General features: G+C 31.5%; 1 long non-coding RNA gene across 1 annotated transcript; it reads left to right on the top strand.

The window, feature by feature from the left end:
* The first annotated feature begins 1564 nt into the window (after nt 1–1564).
* LOC147807238 (uncharacterized) lies at nt 1565–26905 on the top strand. The gene is made up of 4 exons (XR_015435568.1): nt 1565–1632; nt 3992–4006; nt 6591–6605; nt 26472–26905. It is a non-coding gene; the product is annotated as an uncharacterized LOC147807238 (long non-coding RNA).
* The last annotated feature ends 255 nt before the right edge of the window (nt 26906–27160 follow it).

Here is a 27160-nt window from a genome sequence, read left to right as displayed (position 1 = left end):
TAACAAATAACAGTTTATATATAAAAAAATGAGAAAAAAAATAAAATAAAAATAAAAAAAAGAATTAAATTTTATTTAAAAAACCGGAAAAAAAACCGGAAAAAAAGATATAATCTTTTCTTCAGCCCACACGATTATATCCGCAAATCAGAGTGCTTTCTGATATTGTATCAATAAAGCCAAAGCAAAATATATCAATGCAATAGTGTGAAGAGCACTCAACAAAATTTTTTATAAAAATAACATTAAATAAAATAGATTACAAAAAGTAAAAATAAGTAAAAATAACATGTAAAAATGGAAAATAAAATGAAATAAAAAGAAAAAACATTAAAAAGGGGCTATAAAGCGAGTAGCAAAATCAGATCAACTTAAATGGACGAAAAATTTTTCAAGAATGATTACAAATGTTTTCGCAGAAAGATTGCCAGATTACAAAATATGAAAACAAAAGCGCAAATTGAGTGTAACAAGAGGGTTTTAAAGTGTCGTTCTTACTGCACTGCTGAAGTGATTTGTTATTCTGAGATTTGATTTGTTAGTTACCAAGGATGGGCCCGAAATGGATGTGCGCAAGGTAATATTATACTGGATAATTTTAAAAATTTATCATAAATAGTTTTAGAAGATAGATGTTTATTTAAGAAAAAATATTGAACAGAAAAGAGAAACATAAATTGCCTGTTTTGCAAATAATTTTAGCCGCGGATTTGCACGATATGGATTAGCACATAGAAAAATTGTTTAAATTATCAAAGAAAAAATTTTAATGGATAATTTTAACACGGATTTGCCAGAAATGGATTTGCACATGGAAAAATTAACAAAGAAAAAAAATTTTAGTAGATAATATTAGCCACGGATTGGCCCGAAATGGATTTGCACATGGAAATATTTTATAAATTAATAAAGAAATTTTTATGAAACAATTTTACCCACGGATTTGCCAGAAATTTATTTACACATGGAAAAACTGTATAGATTAACAAAGGGAATTAATTAGTAAAGGAATTTTTAGCAAATAATTGAAACCACGGATTTGCCCGAAATGGATTTGCACATGGAAAAATTATAAAAATTAACAAAGAAATTATTTAGTAAATAATTTTGGCAATGGATTTACCTGAAATGGATTTGCACATGAGAAAATTATAAAAATTAACAAAAAAAATGTTTAGTAGATATATCCACAATAATATACGATTAATTCAATGATTTTATATAAAATTTTATTACTTCAGTTGGGGATCCATTGTTTTTTATCAAATTTTTTGTGAAACTTATTGTTTTTCTTAACTATCTTCGTGTTTTCTTGAATTTATTTATATATATATATATATATATATATATATATATATATATATATATATATATATATATATATATATATATATATATATATATATATATATATATATATATATATATATATATATATATATTATAGGCAGTTCCACAAAATAATGTCTGTATGCAAGTATTTCCTTTTTAGTTACATATTTACAATTTTTAGGAGAAAATTGTGAAGTTAATCCAAAATTTTGAAGTTAATCCAAATTTGGAAGCGAATTCCAAAAACACTTTGCTTATTGTAATTGCAAAGATGGTTTGATTTGCGTACATAAAGAAGAGGTATGAGCATTTAGAATTTTATTTAGTTTTTAGTTATATTGGTTTAATTATTTTTCAAATTAAAATTAATCTTTTATTTATGAGTACGAAAGCTTGAAGCGTATTTTGTCTTAAATTTTACATCTATATTTAATAATATTTCTAATATAACTTACGTTTCGGTTAATTAAATTTTTAATACATTTCATGTAGTTTTTTTTTACTTCGCAGCTCGTAGAATTTTGTACCACATTAAGGGTATGTAATAGAGTTTTTAGGGATTCTCAATTGCCAATATTAACAACGGTGTGGGAAAAATTCGCGTTGATGTATTGTAAACAAAGACATCAACAAAATTACAACCATTAAGCAGAGCTAAATAATAAGCATCTATAAGACAACTAATTAGCATTAACTAATGTACGCTAGTGTTAAGTAATATAAGAAAGGTACGCTAGGTTGTGCGATGACATTATTCTGTGACATTATTCTCACCAAATTTGGATGTTGATGTTGATGTTGTTGATTTACGTCGCACTAGAGCTGCACAATGGGCTATTGGCGACGGTCTGGGAAACATCCCTGAGGATGATCCGAAGACATGCCATCACAATTTTGATCCTCTGCAGAGGGGATGGCACCCCCGCTTCGGTAGCCCAACGACCTGCGCGCGAAGTCGAGCACCCAAATTTGGAAGTTTATATAAATAATGATAAATACGATACTCATCATTTTTCAAATAATACGGCATTTTGCTATGACTGCCACGAAAATCAAATTTCATACACGATGCTTTCTTGAAAGTTTAATTAATTTCATAATTCTCAATATTTTAGTATGATTTTGCACTGATTTTAACAATTATATTTAAAAATAAATTCAAGTCGGCATTTTCCTGGTAACAACAATATTTTCTATAATTACTTTCGTTTAAGCATATGCATTATTTTTTGTGTCAATTTTTTTACTTCTCAAATGTTAAAAGAGTTTCCGGAGTACGTGCATAAGGAATGATTTACGAAATATTTTGAAAAAATTCGGTTTTCTGTCGTTATAAAATAGGTCATTTTCAACCTATATATATGAGGCTAGTGTTCATAATTTTTCTGCAATTTGTTTAAGTGAATAAACAATTGGTAGGAAATTTCCTTAAAATATATCTTGCAACACAACAGAGAAGACAGTTTCAGGGAAAAATCCATTTAAACAGACTTTAATGAGCAAGTAGTACTTTATCATTTTCCTTTTTTCTCTGAATTAATAATAACATAAACTATATTGCTTAGTCTGGGTTCTTTTAAAAAGCCTAGTTGGTAAAAACACAAAGTGAAAGTGGTAGTTTCAAAAGTAGGCTGACATAAAATTTTAAAAAGCTGTAAAGCTGCTGTAGAAGGCTGTAAAATAAAATTAAAATGTTATTTAACCTTCAGCCGAATACTGCATAAGACTTGTTAACTCTTTGTAAAAGATATTAATTAGGCCTACAAAATCAATATTTAAAAAATGCTATTCTGATTCAAATAAAGATTCTGATAAAAGATTTCAAATTTAGTTTTATTTCCGAAAGTGTCGAACTTTCTGAGAATTCCCCAGAAATGGGTTAAGACTTAAATTCCTAAGTAAGTTCAAAGATGCTCTTGGGAACCAAGTCCATTTTTATGAATAACAACACGCCTTAAAAAAATCAAGAAGCGATTTAAATGAAAGATGCTTATAGCAAAAGCAGCCAATTTTTTATACCTAAATCAAATTTTGACCTGATTTAAATTTTGTTTTAGGTATGCTCATTGCAGAGCAATGATAGCTAATCACTCTCCTTTCAGAAAACTTCAGGTGATAAAAATATAATCGATTTAATGGAGCAGCGACTTTTAATGTCTCAATATATTTAATTTATTGAGCTGAAAAATTTGACAGTCTTGCAAATGGCATGAGTCTACGGTAAATATTGCACTGAATGCAGGGTCTCCAACCTTCATAAGTGCCATTTTTGCTTCATCATTTTTTAAACATATTAGTGATCGTCCTTTAATTTATCGTACCTTTGTGCTATCGTTTTCGTCTTTTTATTATAATTTGATACAATTTCTTTTGATATTTCAATTTATTTCAATAACTATTTCATGAGTTGCTTTCTGTCTTTTAAACATAAAAGTAGAGACCTGATACAATATTAGCTTGACACATAGCATATGGAAATATAAAACGCCATTAAAAATGTTCAGTAAATAAAAAAGAAAAAGAATGCTCGGTACTTCATTTGTGGAATTACTCTTTGATTAAGAGATACAGAGAAATATTATTACTTTTATTTATAATTTTGATTTGCTTTAACTTCATTCTACTCATTAATATTATTTTACTGTATTTTTTACAATAGCATCAATCCCATCGAGTAAGTACAAACTTTTTGTATAAGTATTTTCTAACATATTTGTTGCGAACAGCACTTTTTGTAGTGCACAGATCTAATGCACAGGAAAGGCATTTAGCGTTAAGTAAATAGCAACAAAAGTATATAAGAGTTTCATATTTTAAATTTATGATACTTAATAGTGGAAAATTTATTATGTGTTGAAATTGCTATTCTTATTATTTTATATACTTCATAAATGGCCAGGTCTAGCATTAAAAAAAAAATTTCAAACGTTTAGACAAGTTTAAATATAAAATAACAAAAAAATACAACTCATAATAACAAATTAAATAGAATAATAAATATTCTAGACTGGCGTAAGAAATTAAGATAATTTGCAAACTTGGCCGATTATCTCTAGAACTACTGGACCTATTTTAATAAAATTTGATACGTAGATACTTTGATACAGTACAAAACCAATAATTGTTCAACAATTGTGTTACACACGCATAATCGTGTGTAACACTCGTTGGAGTCGGAAGGTATAAAACAGCGGTTGGAGAATAAACAAAAAAAATAGGTTAATAGGGGGTGTGGTGTCCTCTTATATTCAGGCCTTGCAGTGTGATTTCATCCCTAAAATAAGGTATCTAATCATTTCTTGTGTCAATTTCCCGATCGCTTAGTAACGCTGTTTTTATTCCCTGGATGGTTCTCGGAGGGGGGTAGTAAGTTGTAATTGCCCTCCGCACAGAGTCCCAGACATGCTCTATAGGATGGAGGTCTGGAAATCTGGCTAGCTAGTCCATCCGGCGAATATCCTCACTCTCTAGAAACTCGTCGACCAGAAGAGCTCCGTGTGGCCTCGTGTTATTGTTCATTAAAATGAACTCAGTATCCAACTCCACCCCTGTAAAAGCGTACATATAGGGCTCTAAGATACTCATACTAGTCATGGAGCATTTTTAAAGATATGGAGAGGTGGGCGGCCATCCAACATGATTCCTGTCCAGACAATTAAATCTACACAGCCATAACGGTCGACTTAATGGACATTGAAGGGTAAAAAGCGGGTCCCTGGTTTTCTCCATATGAACTTACGGCAAGAATCGGTGTTTAGGCTAAACCGGGACTCATCGGTGAAGAGAACGTTTCATACTCCAATCTCTATGCTCTCTGCTGAATTGGCTCTCCTGTTCAATTTTTTACTTCTCAAATGTTAAAAGAGTTTCCGGAGTACGTGCATAAGGAATGATTTACGAAATATTTTGAAAAAATTCGGTTTTCTGTCGTTATAAAATAGGTCATTTTCAACCTATATATATGAGGTTAGTGTTCATTATTTTTCTGCAATTTGTTTAAGTGAATGAACAATTGGTAGGAAATTTCCTTAAAATATATCTTGCAACACAACAGAGAAGAAAGTTTCAGGGAAAAATCTATTTAAACAGACTTTAATGAGCAAGTAGGACTTTATCATTTTCCTTTTTTCTCTGAATTAATAATAACATAAACTATATTGCTTAGTCTGGGTTCTTTTAAAAAGCCTAGTTGGTAAAAACACAAAGTGAAAGTGGCAGTTTCAAAAGTAGGCTGACATAAAGTTTTAAAAAGCTATAAAGCTGCTGTAGAAGGCTGTAAAATAAAATTAAAATGTCATTTAACCTTCAGTCGAATACTGCATAAGGCTTGTTAACTCTTTGTAAAAGGTATTAATTAGGCCTACAAAATCAATATTTAAAAAATGCTATTCTGATTCAAATAAAGATTCTGATAAAAGATTTCAAATTAAGTTTTATTTCCGAAAGTGTCGAACTTTCTAAGAATTCCCCAGAAATGGGTTAAGACTTAAATTCCTAAGCAAGTTCAAAGATGCTCTTGGGAACCAAGTCCATTTTTATGAATAACAACACGCCTTAAAAAAATCAAGAAGCGATTTAAATGAAAGATGCTTATAGCAAAAGCAGCCAATTTTTTATACCTAAATCAAATTTTGACCTGATTTAAATTTTGTTTTAGGTATGCTCATTGCAGAGCAATGATAGCTAATCACTCTCCTTTCAGAAAACTTCAGGTGATAAAAATATAATCGATTTAATGGAGCAGCGACTTTTAATGTCTCAATATATTTAATTTATTGAGCTGAAAAATTTGACAGTCTTGCAAATGGCATGAGTCTATGGTAAATATTGCACTGAATGCAGGGTCTCCAACCTTCATAAGTGCCATTTTTGCTTCATCATTTTTTAAACATATTAGTGATCGTCCTTTAATTTATCGTACCTTTGTGCTATCGTCTTCGTTTTTTTATTATAATTTGATACAATTTCTTTTGATATTTCAATTAATTTCAATAACTATTTCATGAGTTGCTTTCTGTCTTTAAACATAAAAGTAGAGGCCTGATACAATATTAGCTTGACACATAGCATATGGAAATATAAAACGCCATTAAAAATGTTCAGTAAATAAAAAAGAAAAAGAATGCTCGGTACTTCATTTGTGGAATTACTCTTTGATTAAGAGATACAGAGAAATATTATTACTTTTATTTATAATTTTGATTTGCTTTAACTTCATTCTACTCATTAATATTATTTTACTAAATTTTTTACAATAGCATGAATTCCGTCAAGTAAGTACAAACTTTTTATATAAGTATTTTCTAACATATTTGTTGCGAACAGCACTTTTTGTAGTGCACAGATCTAATGCACAGGAAAGGCAATTAGCGTTAAGTAAATAGCAACAAAAGTATATAAGAGTTTCATATTTTAAATTTATGATACTTAATAGTGGAAAATTTATTATGTGTTGAAATTGCTATTCTTATTATTTTATATACTTCATAAATGGCCAGGTCTAGCATTAAAAACAAATTTTCAAACGTTTAGACAAGTTTAAATATAAAATAACAAAAAAATACAACTCATAATAAAAACTCATAAACAACTCATAAATATTCTAGACTGGCGTAAGAAATTAAGATAATTTGCAAACTTGGCCGATTATCTCTAGAACTACTGGACCTATTTTAATAAAATTTGATACGTAGATACTTTGATACAATACAAAACCAATAATTGTTCAACAATTGTGTTACACACGCATAATCGTGTGTAACACTCGTTGGAGTCGGAAGGTATAAAACAGCGGTTCGAGAATAAACAAAAAAAATAGGTTAATAGGGGGTGTGGTGTCCTCTTATATTCAGGCCTTGCAGTGTGATTTCGTCCCTAAAATAAGGTATCTAATCATTTCTTGTGTCAATTTCCCGATCGCTCAGTAACGCTGTTTTTATTCCCTGGATGGTTTTCGGAGGGGGGTAGTAAATTGTAATTGCCCTCCGCACAGAGTCCCAGACATGCTCTATAGGATGGAGGTCTGGAAATCTGGCTAGCTAGTCCATCCGGCGAATATCCTCACTCTCTAGAAACTCGTCGACCAGAAGAGCTCCGTGTGGCCTCGTGTTATTGTTCATTAAAATGAACTCAGTATCCAACTGTAAAAGCGAACATATAGGGCTCTAAGATACTCATACTAGTCATAGAGCATTTTTAAAGATATGGAGAGGTGGGCGGCCTTCCAACATGATTCCTGTCCAGACAATTAAACCTACACAGCCATAACGGTCAACTTAATGAACATTGAAGGGTAAAAATCGGGTCCCTGGTTTTCTCCATATGAACTTACGGCAAGAATCGGTGTTTAGGCTAACCCGGGACTCATCGGTGAAGAGAACGTTTCATACTCCAATCTCTATGCTCTCTGCTGAATTGGCTCTCCTGTTCGTAGAAGTGAGTGGGACGCAAACAGCAGGTCTTCTTGCAAACAACCCTCTGTCATGAAGTCGCTTGGAAGCAGTGACCCTTGATGCACGGGTTCCTGTGACTGCACACAAGTCACGAGAGAGCTGAGAAGCTGTAGCCCCTCTGTTACGCTATCGTCACTATAATGGACAAATAGCGATCTTGCTGTCGTGGCTTTTGGGTGACCATGCCCAAGCCTTCTCTCGAAGGATATGGTATCCTTGAGCAGTTGCCATAAGCTACATACGACACTGGGCGTTAAATTGAACTCTCTACAAACCTGTACCTAAGCCTCACCATAATTCGCCACCTCATTCCATCATCTTAAAGTAGTTGGTTACTTATTTTTATTATTACAATTTGAATTTAGCCTATTGCTGCAAAATAACACCAAAAAATTCGCCAAGGTGTGTTATCAAACAAAATGCGTCTTAACTTATAAAGCCTGTTTCTCTACTGTCTCCGCCTACACACACGTGTACGCTTACGTATTTGATGTTCAATATTTACATTTTTGTGTATAATTAATGGTTTTACATTCACTCAAGCAAACAATTTTAATCAAAGAATGCATGGTCGAAAACAAACCGCAAAACCGTTAGAGGGCGTCAAAAGTTATATTCTTATATGAGGCAGAAACACACAAAGAACGATGAATTTAAGTTATAAAAGCAAATTTAATGGCATGTGATTGTAATAAGTGTTCAAAACAGTGGCCGGCAGAGGCTATGCAAGCAGTACAACGGCGAAGAAAAGATTGGCGAGCATTCTGAAACACACCCGGCATATCGCGAACTTCCCCTGCAGCTGCCGAAAGCTTGGCGACAAGTTCTTCTGCAGATTCAATGGGATTCTCATACATAAGAGCTTCAGCTGTCCCCACAAAAAGAAATCGAGACATGAAAGATCTGGTGAGAGCGGTGGCCAAGCTATAGGACCACCTCTCCTAATTCATTGGTTTGGAAAGGTTACGACCTGATAGTTTCTCACTTCTCGTACGTAATAAATTGGTGCTCCATCCTGATGGAACCACATTACCCACCGGGTGTGTAGAGGAACGTCGTTCAACTTGTCTGGCAGCACCTGTTGCAGAAACGCGAGGTATTTTTTCCTGTCAAGTGAAGAAACTGTGGCAGAAGATACTGTGGTAGTCGAAGAAACTGTGGCAGAAGATACGGACCGAGTGAATGGTCGCTGATTCGCTTATTCCTGCCTAAACATTGATAGAGAAACGTTGCTGATGCGAATGTGGAAAAGTGGCATGTGGATTTACTTCTGCCCATACATGCTGATTGTGGGTGTTAAATTCACCATCACGCGTTAAGGTACATTCATCCGTGAAAAGAACAGTTGCAATAAAATCAGGATTTACAGCATTATTCTGCAGAAACCAGCGGTGAAATTGCACACGACTAGGATAATCCCTTTGAGTCAGTCCCTGGACTCGTTGAACATGATAAGGTTGCAAACGTTCATCCTTCAATACTCGCCATGTTGTGGATTGCAATACTTGTTATTGTCTAGCCACCTCTCGCGTACTTGTACTTGGCTGATCAGCCACCATATCCAAAATAGCTTCTTCAACCATTCCGTTTGTCCTTGCGCGACCTGCGTCCGACCTGGCTGAAAGAAAGGATCCCGTCTCACACAACTGTCGGTGCAAGCGCTGAAATGTTTTACGGTTGGGCAACAGTCTGTTAGGAAATTGTTCTCCGTACAACTGTTGAGTCTCTAACAAGGGAACCTAGGGAAGTGTGACTCGCCAATTTTGAAATAAACTAGTGGGATGTATGCCTTATGAGGAATAATTTTAGGGGGCAACATTCGTTTCGGCCCATAGAGGGTCTTATGAGAGATAAAAAATAATTAAGTATGTAGAAAAATCGGTATTTCACTACTTCAATGCAGACTATTAGTTATTGTAATTATTTCATACTCCAATTAATTTTGCGGTACTTTCACGTATTATATGATGCATATTTATTGTCAAAATTGATTTCGAAAATTTTATATATCTGTAGTTTATCAGAAAAAAAAAATTGGCATTTAAAAAAAAAAAAAAAAAAAAAAAAATTGGCATCAAATTTTAAAAAAAAAATTTTTTTTCAAAAAATTTTCCTATATAAAAACAAGTGAACAGTAATACATTTCATTTATATGAGAGTCGAAATATAAGAAAACATTTTTGAAAAAATCAGTCTTAAAAAAAAGTGTATTTTCCAGAAATCAATGTTTAATATACAAGATGTTCCTTTTTAAACAGTATTTTGGCAATACTTAAAAAATACGTTTTGTTCCCTAGCTTATAATGAGACAAAAGTTATTATATAAATATTTTTAAGGTAGATCTTCGTTTATAAAATAAGTGTATTAAAGAAAATTTTTTTCGTGGAATGAATAAATATACAATCTTCAGAGTTTCATAAAAAAATTAACAATTTTGGCCATATAATAATAAATTCATTTAAAGAACGTGACTCTAAATATACTATAAATAAATAAATAACAATTTCTGATTTTCAAAGAATATTTAAATTGCAACTATAATTTCAGCTATATTAATGAGTTATCATAAAGATATTCTTATATACGTCATATAATTCAAAATTTAAATATTTTGCAATTAATTCATTTTCCATCTGATTAAAGATAAATAGTAACGCAAATCTTTAAAATAACAAAAAAACACATTATATAATTTATAATAGATAGCGCACTTCATAAAATTTATAATGTAGAATACATTATTCTTCAAAGTTTTTGCAATAGTGTGGTGTTCTTTTGTTTTGTGGGTCAAAAAAGTGGTCCATACAGAGGACAATTTTGCACCACGAACATTTAATTATTGCCAATTTCACGCAAGAGCTACAGTTAAAGTCAATGTTTTTAAAGCAAAAGTCAACAGGCGTTACAAATTTTGGTGGTTTTTCTACAAGATAACCACTTTTGTACCACGCATATTTAAATAAGTTTATATATCTGGGAGAGGAAAACTGATTGTAAGTCAAAGATTGAAGCTTGAGAACGTTATTCCTTAAATGCAAATTAACGTCATAATCGTGTAGTATAACAATGTCTGAAAAATATTTGACCAAGTTTTTCCAAGGGCGAAAGCCATATACATCTAATGGTTGTATTTTCCTAGTAGCGCCCGCCGGAATTTTTAAAATTTTAACGTTTTTGTCACCCGTGTCAACTTCTTCGAATTGTTTTTCTGTTTGCCCTGACCACGAATCTAAACACAAAACTGACTCTTTATTTGCTTCTGGCAGAAATACATTTTCAAACCATTTCATTGAAAGATTGGAAGATAATTTTCCTGATGTTGAAGCCAATGCCACTATATTTTCTGCTTGGTACAAATTTTTTTTCACGATAGGCCCAAATTTTCCATCTTTTTCTTGCAGAACGATAAACAAAGGAGATTTTAATTTACCACTAGCGGATATAGTAGGCTGAATTGTATAACTATGAGTCATAGAATTAAGAGATTGAGCTATAGATTCGATGGTTCGAACCCCTTTAAATGCGAGAGTTCGTCCAGCGTGCATTTCTAAATTAAATCCTGACTGATCAGAGTTGTAAAGAGAATCTTCAGACCTTGAATCGATTTCAAATTTAACTTTCTGTACAAATTCATCAGATTGAATCTGTAAATCATCTTTCGAGTTCAGTTGTTTTTGGGTGACAAACTTATTTATTTTACGGGAAACAATTCGATGACTTTTCTTAAAATTATGCAACCAGTTTGAAGAGCAGTGAACAGGTGAGGCGATAAATGCTCCTCATCTCTAGCTTTCCAAGCCCACTTTTTAATATTTACATCGTGAATCGCTATTGAAGAGTCCAAGGCACTTTTAAATTTATCCAAAACACTAGTAGAAATGTTTAGCAGCTTCTCGAATCTTGTTCCATTGTTTTCAATTTGTGCTTCCCACCTGTATAGTTGCTGCTTTGATGACACTTTTTTATACCTACATGAAAAATAATGTACACACATATATAAATACAAAAACCCTGCTGTAGAATTAGATTAAATATGACTTTCTTAATGAATGTTAATCTTATTTTTATATTAATTGTTTCTAAAAAATATCGAATTTACTGTTAACTTTTAAAATAATATGTTTTTTTCTTGTATAAATAAAATTCGTATCATATAGCCATGACTAATTTTTTATTACAATCCTACCTGTGCTGAACCGTTTCTAGTTTCAAGTTTCTTGTTTTTCCTCTCCAAAATGATACAGCATTCTTTTTGTAGTCGTCATCTATCGAAACTTTAGACTTTTTGGAATCGCTTGTATGAATCTCGTAGTCAGTGTCAAAATATTCCTCAACAATTGTTGGATTTATCTCATTTGAGTCATCTTCATAACCCAACGTCTCATAACAATCGAAATGCACAGTACTATCAATTGCGCTTTCCAGTAAATTTTTCAAATACAAAGCAAAATTTTGTTCTTCCTCATTTGTATCAGAAACTATGTTTTTGTACTCTGGACAATCAAAACTTTCGAGCAGAATTTTTAAAATATTATTGGGATTCATTTTTTCGATGAATTGCAAAAAAAGATTGTTATTAATTCGACATATAATGAGTGACGAAACAGTGATGCAATTTAATTATGCCATATATGCTTTCTTTTTCTTTTAGTTTTTTAAAAAAAAAACAATCCATTCTAAATCGAGCTTCCTTTTTTGCGTCAAAGAAGTTCTAATTTATTTACGCATACGCAAGACAAATGCAAAGTAGTACGTGCCAACTCGAGAAACCCCGTAGATTCTTAATCACCTTACGCTCTGAAGTATACACTAGAACCTGGCGCATCTTTTCTGAATCTGGCGCCAAGGTCTTTTTCAAAATTTTAGAATTTTTTGGGTGAGTAAAGGTTATGCAACACCCAAAAATGTGATTTATAAAAATAAGTTTTTTCATATTTTTAACTATTGCAAAAAAATCTGAAAAAATCAATGTGATTACATAAAATTAAATTGCATTTATAAAAATGTTTTCAAATTTGTTTGGCGGGAAATTTGAACTTAAAAAAATATTTCAGTTTTCAATGATTTTCTTTTTTTCTTGAAAGGTCAACCGTACTATATAAACAAAATTTGTAAGTATTTGTCACTTTAATAGACACATTTTTTTTCATAATTTTTTTTATTGCACAACTGGTAAAAAAATGAGAAAAAAAAAGTTTCAAAAAAATTAAAATTTTTTGCCAAAAAATTAACATATTATTAAAAAAATTGTCCTGTGAATTGTTCAATATTTTGTCAAAACATTGCTATTTTTGAAATATTATTCATACAATTATCTTTATACGAGTCCTAACTAATGCCAACTTTTAAAGTTAAATATTTCAAAAATTAGCTAGGATATCAGATATAAAAATAATATTATAAAGATAGCAATGTTTTGACAAAATATTGAACAATTCACAGGTCATAGGTATCAACGGATTTTCCACTTTAGTGACATATCACTTCAATCTTTTTTTGCAATTCACTTAATTGACATATCAATTTTGTGTATACAGTACAGTTGATCTTTTATGAGAAAAATCGATTTGAAATATTAAACATTTTTTAAGTTCAAATTTCCCGCCAAACAAATTTGAAAACATTTTTATAAATGCAATTTAATTTTATGCAATCACATAAATTATTTCAGATTTTTTTGCAAGATCTAACAATATGAAGAAAAAAAAATTTTTATTTATAAATCACATTTTTGGATGTTACATAAGCTATACTCACAAAAAATTCCATCAGTTTGGGAAAATGCGTATTATATTTCGACTCTCATATAAATGAAATTTATTACTGTTTACTAGTTTTAATATTGGAAAATTTCGTGAAAAAAAAGAAATTTAAAAAATTTGATGCCAAATTTTTTTTGTTTTTAAATGCCAATTTTTTTTTCTAAAAAACTACAGTTATATAAAATTTTCGAAATCAATTTTGACAATAAATATGCATTATATAGTACAGTAAAACTTGTGTAAGTTGACCACTTGTGGTGCATTGTTTTAGTGGTCAACTTAGACAAGTGGCCAACTTATAGAGGGGGTGGGTCATTGTTTACTTTTTCGCTGCTATAAATTTAATTTTTTTTTTACTTGACTTAAAAAATTTATTCAGAAAATATGCAAATGAATATCTTAAGAAATGCGTTTAAACCTGAATGAACTTCAATTTGATACACATAATTCTAATATTTAACTAATTTTTTAAAAAGAAAATTATTTCGTTAGTTATGCTTGTGAAGCATTTAATAAATATAATTTCTTAAAATATCAGAACACGAGAACATGTAATTTGAAAACTTTAACAAAATAAAATTATTTGAACACTTTAAAATTTATTTACTACCCTTAAAGATCAAAGACCATAAATAAAAGATCAAAGCATATTTCAGAGCATTAATTTATTCAAATGCTCACTATTGTGACTGGAAGAGCAACTTTTCAACTAACATACCTGTTTTCAATGAACGGATGAAAGAAATGGTCAAAAGCTGACCCCTTACAGTTTCACCTTGTGGCAACTGAAGCCACGAATAAGGTTAAATCCCCACTAAAGGGATTTCTACTAGGCGTCTTCCCTAACCGAGGGAGAATTCAATCAGAATGAAACTTGTACTGGCGAGATAAACATCTCGTGGAATCGGAAAAATCCGATTTGAATATATAATGCATAATCAGGAAAATTATATGTTTATTTGTGTTTATGTTTAGTGTTCCTATTGTTATGTTTAATAAATAGATAAAAAAGGACAAATTTGGAAAATCATTACAATTACGGACAGGATATCACTATTGAATAACGCAACCTAAAGGCTTGATAAAACAAATATTATAATTTGGTGACCAACGGACGTTATCTAGTATGGAATTAGGAAATTGTGGTAATTTATAAATTACGAATCTATGAAACTATTACGAGGAATCTATGAATTACGAACATTCATTGGAACGGAATAAATATTTTTGATGAAAATATCTTCAGATAGTGAAACGCTGAGATTTGAGGTAGGTCCATTTTTCTTTGTTCCAATTTATTGATATATAAAATGGATTTAGAACGAATTAAGGAAAAACGAAAAAGGTTAAGAATTTCATTTAGTAAGCATTTAACTAAGATAGAAAATACGATAGGAATTGAAATTTCGAATGAATACACGAAAGAAATGAAAGTGAATGAGCTTTTGAGCTTAAAATCTCAGCTCACAGAAAAATTAAATGATTTAATTAAAGCTGATGATGAAGTGCAGTTAAAAATTGAAATAGAGGATATGGCAGCTGAAATAGATTTAAGTGAAGAATATAAAGATAAGGGTATTGAAGCGAAATCGAAAATAGAAAGGAATTTAGAGAATTTAATTGTTAAACCACAAGGTGTAATTCAGATAAGCGAGACTAATGTCGCGGCAAATGTAAATAACTCTGTTCAGTTTGTACCACATAACGTGCAAAATACTTCTAACCTTCAAAACGAAACTAAAAATATTGTCAAACTCCCGAAACTAAATATTCAAACTTTTTACGGTGATTGTAGTTATTTTTTAGATTTTTGGAATTCTTTTGAAGTTGCAATACACAATAATGCTTCATTATCGAAAATAGAAAAGTTTACATATCTAAAATCCTATCTAGGAGGAGTTGCATTAAGTGCAGTATCGGGATTTTCACTTACGGATCAAAATTATGACGCGTCAATACAATTGCTGAAAGATAGATTTGGGCGAACTGATATTATAATATCAACACATATGCATAAACTGTTATTAATAGATCCTGTTAAATCTTGTAATAACATTGTTGGATTAAGAAAAATGTATGACGCAATAGAAATCCAAATTAGATCTTTACAATCATTAGGAGTAGCTGCAGGAACTTATAGTAATCTTCTATGCCCAGTAATTCTACAAAAATTACCCGAGGAATTAAATTTAAATTTTAATCGGCAACGTAAAACCAGGGCCGTAACTACGCCGGGGCAGCCGGGGCACCGCCCCGGGGCCCCGACGGTCAAGGGGGCCTCATATGAAGAGACCACATCATGTTTTTTTTTTTTTTTCAAAATAAAGCACTCTAATTATACATATGTAGGAAAGAAATTGTGTTAAGATAGTGTTGGTGAAATTTTTCTTTTTTGTAATAGCGTACCTACTATAACATAAAGGGAAGGGTAAAAAACGGTAAAACACCTTTTCACAAATTATTTCCCTTTCTTAAAAGAACAAACACGCTTTGCAGAGCAGGGGAAAGGCCACAGCTGCATGTAGTTGATTGCGTCAGACCCAGTGGCAGAGGGTCCCTCTAAAATTTAGATGATGGGGCAAACGATGCGTTTCACCCCTCCTGAAATTTAGACACTCACAAAAATAAAGTCAAGTAAAATCAGTAATTTAAAAAAAAGGATTCTTTTCAATTTTGAAGCTATTTTTGAAATAGAAAACTTTATATTCCTCTAACATTTATGTGTCTTGCCTCTTCTGATATTTAGTTATTCGCCAAGACGAAGTCTAGTAAAATAGGTAATTTTAGAGGAAAAAAAAGGCTATTCTTTTTCAGCTTTGAAGATATACATCAAGTTATTCTGTTATGGGCGATTAATATGTTTTTTGACTTTTGAAAAAGTAAAGTAAAAGTAGAAAAAGTATTTTATTTCCAACTTTTACTCTATTTTCTACCGAAATAGTAATGAGGGGGCGAACATAGTTTTTCGCCCCTTCTGAAATTTCAAAGTGTTAAAAAATAATAAAAATTGGTAACTAAAAAAAAAATGTTATCTTTGAATCTGTTTTCCAAATAGAAAGCTTTATTTTCTTTTGAAATAAAAGTAAGGGGGCGAAAAATTTGCTTCTCATTTTCTGAAATTTAGACATTAATAGAATAAAATCAAGTAAAGTTGAAAATTTTAGAAGAAAAAAATTGTTTTCTTTCACAACTTCGACGATATTTTCCAAATAAAAAACTTCATTTTCCTCTTAAATTATAGTAAGGGGATAGAAAACTTTAATTTCTTCTGATATAAGGTAAGGGGGGCTAAAAACTTTTTGTATCTTCAGAAATTTAGACATTTGAAATAATAAAGTCCAGTAAAATTGTTTTTTTTTTTTTTTTTTTTAAAAAAAAAAAAACTTTGAAGCTATTTTTCAAAAAGAAAATTTTATTTTCTTCCTAAAGTGAGGAGGTGAAGAATATACTTCACCCCTTCTGAATTTCAGACATTCGCAAGAATAAAGTCGAGTGAAATTTATATTTAACTCTTATTTTCGACTTTAAAGCTATTTTCCAAAATCGAAAACTTTAGCCTCCCCTTCCGAAAATTTGACATTCGCAATAATAAAGTAAAACAGAATTGAGAATTTCAGAAAAAGAAATTACTTTTTTTCCCAATTTGATAGCTATTTTTCAAATTGAAATAGAAATCACCCCCCAAGAAAAATGCTTCGGTTTTGTTTCAATTTTTTTCTACATATCACAACTTTTAATTTATTAAAAAAATTTAAAACAAAATCACGAAAAGAGAAGAGGAGCACATCATAAAAAAACATAACAAGTGTTTAGAAAACTAAAATAAGCACCACTGTTTTGCATCCTGAAAAATGCATTCTACACTGAGACTAAATTTGAAAGCATCTTTTGACTGTGGGTGGTATGAAGGTGTTAAAACCTTCATACCCCCCACAGAGTTGACCCACAGTTATCTGACTCCTCAAAAAATAGCCATCTCCTTTTACACCATGGGAAAATGACCTTTTCCTTCTTTAAATTGCCTTAAACATTTTTATGACCCTGGGCTCTTTTGTGCTTTTATAAAATGTCATATATTTACAGTACCATCTATATGTCCCTTAAGTTGTCTTAAACTAGAAATTATCTAGATGTTCTAGGAAAACAGATGTAAGCTTTTAAGGGATCCAAGGGGATGACTCTTGTTAACATTTACTTAGGTCATTTTGTCAAGAGATTTTTTCTGAGACAAACGTAAAACGTTGCAGTTAAATTCCAGTTTTTAACTCATTTAATTGCGTCATTTAAATTAACTATTTTTAATTGAGATATAAATTTTCTGTTACCTTTTGTTTTGTTCAATTTTTGAAATTAAAATTTAACTTCAATTAAGAGTTTTTTAAATTATTTGCAACTTCATTTTTTCAAACATAAATCGTGATATCAATAATTCCCATTCTTAATAAAAATTTTCTTTGGAAAACAAGAAAACCAAATGTAAATTTATTTATAAGGAGGTAAGTAAATGTTTGCATTAACTCATTTAATACATTTAAATTTTATATTTATATACTGTTAGAATTCTTTTATAAGAATGGTAACATAAAAATTGCTTTTTTTTATGTTCGTATATAAAATTTGATTTGTATAGTACTTTAATTGATAATTTTACTGTTTATTGTGTGCATGGATTTTGTTCTGATTTTATATTTTTTAAATTATTAAGACCTTTAAATTTTTTAAATTGGAACTTCGAATTTTTAGGGTTTTTAACAACTTTGTTTTCATTAAAAAATGAAATGCAATCTTTATTTTATATTAAAAAAAATCATATTTAATTTAATAAAAAAGCTATGAACATCAGCTTAGAAATCCGTAGCAATTAAAATTCATTGCCATGACAAACCATTAAAAAGTTTTTTTTTTTTAATTAGCAAATATGCTTTGATTTTTTTCTCATTTTTCTTTCATAAAAAAAAAAAAAAAAAAAAAACTATTACTCTTTGTCATAATTTTGCCACATATCGTTGGTTCAAAACTAAAACGACACTTCTGCACTCATGTTATTTGAATGAGAAGTGAGTGCAGAAGTGTCGTTTTAGTTTTGAACCAGAGATATGATTACATGCGTCATGAATACATAGGCCAAATATTCAAGAACGAATTCTTTTCAAAATATAGCTATATTTTCTAGGGACCTGTCCATATTGGAGTAAAGCAACTTTGTTTTTTGTTAATCGATGTATATAGAGAAAAAATTTCTGTTTATTTTTTCAATTAGGACTTTTTAAAATGTGGATATATGTGCCGATAGAAAAAAAAGTCTATAATTTCCTTCAGTTTCCATAACGCTATCAAAAAATTTTAGATTTGAAATTAAAAAATAATTTTAATTATTATAATGATTTTGTCTTGAAAAGACCTTCCTAAACCTGTTGAATCCGGTATAGTAACCGGATTAAAGAGGTTTATAAAATTGGTATTTTATGATTAGCATTATATTTAGAGGAAAAGGAGGCTACTGTGGGCATGGGGGACTGACAAGAGGAGACAACATGAATAGCCTTTTTCTCCCCTAGTCATATTTCCTCGGTGAGATGCCGTAAATTGGTAACATTTACGTGCAGTGAACCAAAAACGTACCATCCTGAAAAACTTTTAATTTGATGATCGGATCTTCACGTTCTAGGACTCCATCTTAATAATTCGTGGGTGTGACTTCAAATATGCAAATTAATTAGTGCACGATATTTTATTTTAAGTTACGCAATCAGACACAAAAACATACTTTCCCTGAATAAACATAACTTTTGTTCAACAGATTCGATTTTCTAACCCCCGTAATATAGGTAGCTGTAATCTGGGAAATATGGTCCCAATAGTTGGGTCGGGTGAGCTACCCAAAGTTTGGACCCCCAAATGTTAAGGGAATTGAAAAAGTTTTGCACACTATTATAAAATTCTTTTATCTAATTTTTGCATGGAGTTATCTTTAGATAAGAGCCATGCAAAAAATAACTTTTAGTAAATATTTAGTATTTTTTATTTAATAATAGTCTGATGTTGTTGATCATTTACGTTGCACTAGTGCTACACAATAGGCTATTGGCGACGGTCTGGGAAACATCCCTTGAGGTTTGATCCTCTGCAGAGGGGATGGCACCCCCGCTTCGGTAGCCTGGCGACCTGCACGTGAAGTCGAGCATTTTATGTTAGAACAGTTTAACGAGGACCAATGCCGCACACCCTCGGTCCATACGCAGACTGATCCAAGTGGTCACACACCCGCACACTGACAGCAGCCAGTGATGCTTGACTTCGGTGATCTGCTGGGAACCGTGTCTAAACGATCAGTCCACTGCGGGACAATAATAGTCTGAAAACTTTTGAATCGCAAGGCATATTTTTTTTTTATCATTTTAAAGTATCTAATTCCACATGGAAAATACAAAATTTGAGCGAAATTGGTTGATTAGTTCTTGAGAAATTGAGTTTTATAAGTACGACTTTTTTTAAATTTAATTTCTCAGGATTAATCGATTTCGCTGAAATTTTGTATTTTGCCATGTGGAAAACTTACAATGTTTTGTTATCCAATTTATATGCGAACAAATAACTTGTTTTCATAAACATATTCGCTAACATGATACATAAATAGCTAAAGCACGATTAGAGGTGGAGTAGTGAAAGTTTTTGAAAGGGCCTCCGCCAAAACTTTTTGCCCCAGGGCCCCGAGGGGTTTACGGCACTGCGTAAAACAGATGAATTATTCGATATTTCTTTGTTGCTTCAATTTATTAAAGATGAGGTAAATTGCAGAGAAGCAGCATTATTATTAGCGAATCCTAAAAATGCAACTGTTAGAGATTATTCATTTAAAATTAAAACAGATCAAAGTTACCCTAATAGGCCTCATTATTCGAACACCAAAAGGAATGATTATTTAGGCAATAAATCTAGCGCAGCAGTTTTAGCTACACACGTCGAAGAACGATATTCACACCCTCATAAATTTGACTCTTACGCGAAAACAAATTACAATTCAAAGCGAAACTTTAATACTTCCTATTCTGATAGGCATGTGAATAATTTAAAATGCATTTTCTGTTCTAAAAATCATATGAGTCACGATTGCTTGTTAAATGTGTTTGAGAAGAAGAAAGCTTTAATGTCTAAGGGCTTATGTTTTATATGTTTTCAAAATCATTTAAGTAAATTTTGTGATAGGAATTATCAAAAATGCAAACAGTGTAATTCTTCTTCTCATAACTCTCTAATTTGTAATGGGAACGAACATAATGAAAGAAAAAATGTTTCGGCGCCAGCGGTTGACGCCGTGCAAGGGGGGAAAGGGGGAATCCCAGAAACTCAAAATGCTATATCGTCTATGATTTCTCTTTCTTCTAAAGAAAATAAAATAAAGAGGAGCGCTTGTAATTCGATCTTATTGCAAACTTTTTCGGCGGAAAGCAAAACAAAACAAGGAGTTAATATTCAATTGCGTTGTATGTTAGACGGAGGGGCGAATAAATCTTTCGTTTTAAGAGAAATAGCTGAGTCATTAAATTTAGAAGTGATTAATAAAGAATCACTAATTATTTATACATTCGGAAATGAAATCGCAGAAAAGCACACATATGATGTGGTCGAATTAACATTACAAAGTATAAAAAATTCAAATCGAAAAATAAAAATACAAGCGGTGGTAATTGACTCGATTACTTCGGCACAAATTAGCATTCCGTCACAATGGGTTAGAAATATTGCTATAGAAATGGGGATTGAATTAGCTGATGTTAGTACCTCCAATAAAATACATGTTTTAATTGGTTCGGATTACATATCACAAATTTTAGGTGAAAGGAACGTAAGAATTAGTAAAAGATTGATCGCAGTGGATAGTATTTTTGGATCTTTACTACAAGGACAGGATAAGGAATCCAATTCACCGGAGGTGCCAGTTAATCATTTATTTGTTGAAAATGAAGAATTAGATTGTGATAGGATTAAGAATTTGTGGTCATTGGAAGCAATCGGGATAAATGCAGATAAAGAACTATCTCCGTCAGACAAAGAAATTTTGGAATCGTTTGAACAAAATACGACATATTCAAATAAAAGATACGAAACTCGATTATTATGGAGGGCGGATAATAGAGAATTGAATAGTAATTATGAAATTGCAAAACGTCGTTTATTTAGTTTAAACAAAATATTCGAGAGGAATAAGGGATTATATTTAAAATACGATGAGATCATAAATGAGCACGTACGGGAAGGAATTGTTGAAAGGGTAGAAATGGATTTAGATAAAAATATAAATACAGGTTATTTTCTCCCACATCACGCTGTAGTACGCGAACAAAAGGACAGTACAAAGGTTAGGGTAGTCTTCGATGGATCTTCAAAGGGTAAAGGGGAATTGTCATTAAACGATTGTTTAGATTGCGGTCCAAACTTAAACCCGGATTTACTAAAAATTATTTTGAGGTTCAGATTGCACAAAATTGCGATTTGCGCTGACATTCAGCGTGCATATTTGGAAGTAGGGATCGCAGAACAAGATAGAGATTTTTTAAAATTTTTGTGGATAAAAGAAAAGGGTCCTAATCTCGATCTCAGCAATCATAATATCCAAATTCTTCGATACAAAAGGGTTACATTTAGAGTTAAGTGTAGTTCATTTTTGTTGTCAGCAACAATAAGATTACACATAGAGAAATATCGCAAAGACTATGGTGAAGCGTGTGAAATGCTCCATGAACTCTATGTAGATGATATGATCGACGGAACTTCTGACGTGCAGGATGCCCTTCGTTTGAGTAAGGAGATGATATTTATTCTTGGACAAGCTAGCATGAATCTACGTAGATGGACAACAAATTCTCCGATTCTTGGCGAAGCATGGAAACAAGCTTTTATAGATTGCCGAGAAACATCTCAAGAACTAGGCGTACCTTTAAAGATTTTGGGACTTATCTGGAACAATGTTGAGGACAACATTAGATTCGACATTCGACAGTTTGAAAAACTTAGATTGTGCAAGGCGATAACTAAACGAATTATCTTGGCAGCAGGCGGTATGCTTTTTGATCCCATTGGACTAATGAACCCCTTCAGTATCAGAATAAAGCTTTTGTTACAACAGATTTGGGAAAAGGGCATTTCATGGGATGAGTGTATTCCCACTGAAATAAAGGACACATTTCTTGATTGGTATAACGAATTAAAGATAATTCGAAACTTGGAAATACCTAGGCAATATTTCGAAGAACTGGATTGGGAGTCATTAGAGATTCATATTTTTTCCGATGCAAGTCCTAAGTGTTATGGGGCTGTAGCTTATTTCCGGATGAACAATATTACGAGCTTTATAATGTCTAAATCTCGCCTAGCCCCTTTAAAGAAGCTTACTTTACCGAGGTTGGAGCTAATGGGAGCATTAATTTCCGCAAGAATTGGAAGTTATCTTAAAGACACTTTCTCTAAGTTAAATGAGAAAAGAATATTTTACTGGACAGACTCCACAATTTGCCTACACTGGATCAAGGGACAATCCGATGATTGGAAGCAGTTTGTTAGAAACAGAGTGATAGAAATAAAGGAAAAAACCAATCCGGATCATTGGCATCATTGTAGCGGAAAAGATAACCCTGCAGATAAATTTACACGAGGAATGAATGCACAAGCTCTTTTAAACGATACTGTTTGGTTATCGGGACCTCCATGGCTAAAAGAAAGGAATATCTCATACGATGAAAGCGCCTCTTGTCCTGACTTGCATAACGTTGTAGGAGAGAGACGAAAAGTTGTAACTTTACATTTAAAAACTGTATCTATTCAGCCGTTACTGAATCTTGATAATTATAGTGACCTAAACAAAGTTTTCAGAATTACAGGATACATATTTCGTTTCATTCATAACTGTAAGGCAGCGCACGAAAAGAGGATAGGAGCAATCACAGCGAGTGAACTGACCAACGCGGAAACTTACTGGATTAAAGTTGTGCAACGAATTGAATTTGAAAAGGAATACCTGGATTTAAAAAACAATAGTCCCATACATCCAAATTCGAAATTATACGATTTAAATCCAATTTTGTCAGCTGATGATTTAATAGCCTTAAAAGGAAGGTTACAAAATTCAGATTTCGATGTTCAATCAAAGCACCCAATTATCATCCCAAATAAGACAAAATTTACAGAACTCTTAATATTTAAAGAACATAAAAACTTGTGTCACTCTGGTGTTTCGGATACACTTACACAATTGAGAGAACGATTTTGGATAATCCGAGGGAGGCAAGCTGTTAAAACTTGTTTGAATAAGTGCTTTAAGTGTAGACGCTTTAAAGTTAAACATGGAATTCAGGTAGTTGCTCCATTACCTGCAAATAGAACTTGTGAAGCCAACCCATTTGAAGTTGTAGGCATAGACTTTGCTGGTCCTGTGTACTCAAAGGACCATGATAAAATTTACATCGCATTATTTACATGTGCTGTAACGCGAGCAGTACACCTAGAAGTTGTGTCGAGTTTAAGTACAGAACATTTTCTTTTGTCATTCAGACGATTTATCTCCAGAAGAGGCATTTGCCGGATTGTAAACTCTGATAATGCTTTAACTTTTAAAAGTGCTGACATTGAACTCAAGAGACTATACATGAACATTAATAAACTCGAAGTTCAGAACTATTTTAGCAAAAAGGGTATAGAGTGGCAGTACATCGTTGAACGTGCTGCATGGTGGGGAGGATACTGGGAGAGAATAGTTCGAATAACAAAATTCGCATTAAAGAAAATTTTAGGGAAATCATTTGAAGAATTGCAAACTATTTTGGCAGAAATTGAAGCTATAATTAATTCGCGTCCATTAACGTATGTTTATAATGAACCTAATGAACCATTCCCTCTCACTCCTGCTAACTTTTTAACTGGAAGAAGATTAACAGCCTTACCTAATTGGTCAGGTAATGCAAATTTTGAATTATTTAAAGGTAAAAGGGATTTGATAAAAAGATTTTTGTATAGGGAAAAGATTCTAAATAGTTTTTGGAAAAGATGGAAAAAGGAATATCTTCTTCTGTTAAAAGGTGCAAATTTCAACAAATATGTAAATGTAAACATTGAATTTAATGTAAATGATATAGTTTTAATAGGTGACGAGAAAATACCAAGACAACTTTGGAAGTTAGGAAGAATTCTTGAATGCCACAAGGGTCGAGATGGCAAGGTAAGATCAGTCTCTGTGAAAACGTCTTCAGGGGTCATAAGACGCCCAGTACAGTTATTGTATAATTTAGAAATTGCATCAAATGAGTGAGTAACAAATTACAAGTTGATTATGAATAAGTGACTGTCTTTATTCTAATTCGAATTTATGTTTTTTTCTTCTGATATTGTTTTCATAAATTTTTGTATGATTCATTATTTATGTCGTGAATTGTTAATTTGGTAGTTTAATGTAGAATTAGTATTAGTATAATTTTAAATTGTATTTGTAAATTGTTTTTGAACTCTCTTTCGGGGCCGGAGGATGTGGCAACTGAAGCCACGAATAAGGTTAAATCCCCACTAAAGGGATTTCTACTAGGCGTCTTCCCTAACCGAGGGAGAATTCAATCAGAATGAAACTTGTACTGGCGAGATAAACATCTCGTGGAATCGGAAAAATCCGATTTGAATATATAATGCATAATCAGGAAAATTATATGTTTATTTGTGTTTATGTTTAGTGTTCCTATTGTTATGTTTAATAAATAGATAAAAAAGGACAAATTTGGAAAATCATTACAATTACGGACAGGATATCACTATTGAATAACGCAACCTAAAGGCTTGATAAAACAAATATTATACACCTGATGGTCAACTCACAAAAGGGTTTAGATTAGCTTCTTACACTATTTCACCAAACAAGAGAAATTTTAACACACATTGCCAAAATGACAGAAAATGTTCTGAATTTTTTTTTTCTGGTCAACTTATGAGGGTTTTAGAATAGAATTCCATAATACTCCTAGACAAAATTGACTTATTTCAGTGGTCAACATACAAGATAGACAGGTGGTCAAGTTACAAAGGTTTTGCTTCTTTATATTATAAAGGAAAAATTCCGTTCTTGCTAATTGAGGTCAACTTATGCAGGTGCCCAACTTACAAGGGTGGTCAACTTGGCAGGTTTCACTGTACGTGAAAATACCACAAAATTAATTGGAGTATGAGATAATTACAATAACTAATAGTCTGCATTGAAGTAGTGAAATACCGATTTTTCTACATACTTAATTATTTTTTATCTCTCATAAGACCCTCTATGGGCCGAAACGAATGTTGCCCCCTAAAATTATTCCTCATAAGGCATACATCCCACTAGTTTATTTCAAAATTGGCGAGTCACACTTCCCTAGGTTCCCTTGTAAGCTATTTCCATTTGCAGTTCCATAAACAGAATGCGTATCGGCTTTTTCCTTTTTAGAGAAGGGCAACATCTTGAGATGCGTTACTCTCGCGATTAACAATGCACTCTCGAATCAGTAGCTTTTATGTATGAATCATGTCGAAAATTTGCATACGAGCTCTTCTTTTTTCCATAACATGCAAATAATAACTCGCAACAGGAATGGAGCTTTCACGTTTGCATGAAACAACTTTCCAAATGCGCCAGTACCTTTGCGTTTTGCTTTCGACCATGCATTCTTTGATAAAAATTGTTTGCTTGGGTGTATACTATCACTTCCTAAAATTTTGCCCATCGTATTGAAATACTACTTCACTAACGTATTGAAATTTTACTCCATGAAACCAACTACTTTTTACGATGATTAATTTCAAATGAAACTTAAAATTTCACAAACTTTTTTTCTGAGGAAATTAAAAGAATGTCAGCATTCTATTTTTATGGACATAAATAATACGATTTTAATTCATATTGTCTTTTTTCAGGAATATGGGGTATGTGAAAAACCAAAGCATGATTAGTTTGGTGGTCTATTTGTCTTCGGAGACACCAAGTTGTAACTGAGTCCGAAGTATTTCTCACAGTAAACTGAAAGAAAAATCTAATGAATCACTTAAAATTAGAACTAATAGAAAAAATCAATAGGAACTAGCATTTTTTATTAACAAATTAAACGCTAAATTCTTTCTAAAAATTCGACTATAGGAAATTAAACACACTCGAATATTCGAAGATTTTGAAAACATTGATTTTACATTAATCAGGCTATATTACGTTTCTCAGTTAATTACAAAGACTATTTATTTAGATAAATTGTTATTGAGCTCAGTATATTCAACTAATTTATTTCAAATTTAATTAGTTGACATTTTATTCTATTATTTTTTTTAATATATTTACCTAAATATTTTATAACAATTATTAAGTTATATCAAGTTATATTATATAATAAATATTATAATATATTTAATAATAATTAATAAGTTATATTATATAATAAATATTATTAAGTTCAGATTATTCGAAAATTATAAATCATGTATCTATATATTTAAAATTTATAAATCAAGTATTAGTAATTAAAATAGATTCTTAATATTAAAAAAAATTTGGTTTTTCGTTAAGTTAAAATGTGTAATTAATAAAATGAGATCAAAAGAATTTTATTTATTAT

The sequence above is a fragment of the Parasteatoda tepidariorum genome, chromosome 7, assembly GCF_982258835.1.
Source record: "Parasteatoda tepidariorum strain Cologne lab strain chromosome 7, Ptep-v5.0, whole genome shotgun sequence".
Lineage (NCBI taxonomy): Eukaryota > Metazoa > Arthropoda > Arachnida > Araneae > Theridiidae > Parasteatoda > Parasteatoda tepidariorum.
Note: the sequence above shows the minus strand (reverse complement) of the source record. Positions and strands in the feature narration are given on the sequence as shown.